This window comes from Carlito syrichta, unplaced genomic scaffold, assembly GCF_000164805.1.
Source record: "Carlito syrichta isolate Samal-C Ts95f unplaced genomic scaffold, Tarsius_syrichta-2.0.1 Scaffold126650, whole genome shotgun sequence".
Taxonomy (NCBI): Eukaryota; Metazoa; Chordata; class Mammalia; order Primates; family Tarsiidae; genus Carlito; species Carlito syrichta.
Genome location: NW_007070746.1, coordinates 19,861 through 20,948, shown reverse-complemented (window position 1 = coordinate 20,948; position 1,088 = coordinate 19,861).

The window sequence follows — 1,088 nt, the reverse complement described above, 5'->3', positions numbered from 1 at the left end:
CGGAGCCCAGCAGGTCGAGGCTGCGGGGGCCGGGAGCGGCCACTGCACTCCAGTCTGGGAGACCGAGTGAGACTCCAACTCAAAAATAAATAAATAAATAAATAAAAGATAATGACAACCCCACATGCTAGTGAGGATGCAGAGAAACTAGATCCCTCACTCACTGCTTATGGGAACCCAAATTAGTATACCCACTCTGGAAAACAGCTTGGCAGCTCCTTACAAAACTGGGCATGCAATGACCTTGCTACCCAGGAACTGTGCTCTGGCATTTATCCCAGAGGAATGAAAATTTATGTTCATATAAAACCTGTACATGAAGCTTTGTTTGTAATAGCCTCATACTCATCACCCCAAATGTCCTCCAGCAGATAAACTGCTAGGCAAATTATGGACTATCCACACCAGGGAATACTACTCAGCAATGAAAACTAATGCTACATACAATTACTTGGATGGCTATGCTGAGTGACAAAAAAATTCTCAAAAGGTTATGTAGGATATGATTACATTTCCATAACACTCATGAAATAAAGTCACAGAGATGCAAAACACAGTGTTGCCAAGGGTTAGAGATGGAAGTGGGGTAGACATAAAAAGGTAACACGTGGGAGCCTTAGGGCTCTGTATCCAAATCAACATAACATGGCATAAAAACACACACAAAGGAGTGTATGTGAAGCTGGTGAAATCTGAATAAATTCTGTAGATTGTCTCAATGTTAAATTCCTGGTTTTAATATTAGACTGTAATAGAAGACGTTACTATAGGGAGAACTGGGTGACGAGCTATAGGGGGACCTGTTTGCTTTTTTTTTTGAGTTGGAGTCCCACTCTGTTGCCCAGGTTGGAGTGCAGTGGCACACTGCCCCCGGCCATCGCAGCCTCAACCTGCTGGGCTCAGGTGATCTTTCCACCTCAGCTTTCCAAATAGCTGGAACTACAGGCACGCACCACCATGCCTGGCTAATTTTTTGATTTATTATAGAAATGAGGTCGGGGGGAGGAGGATGGGATTAACAGTAGCAAATATCTGTCTGGGGATGAGGAAACACCTCTTATCAACAGGGTGCCTGAATGAAACGTAAT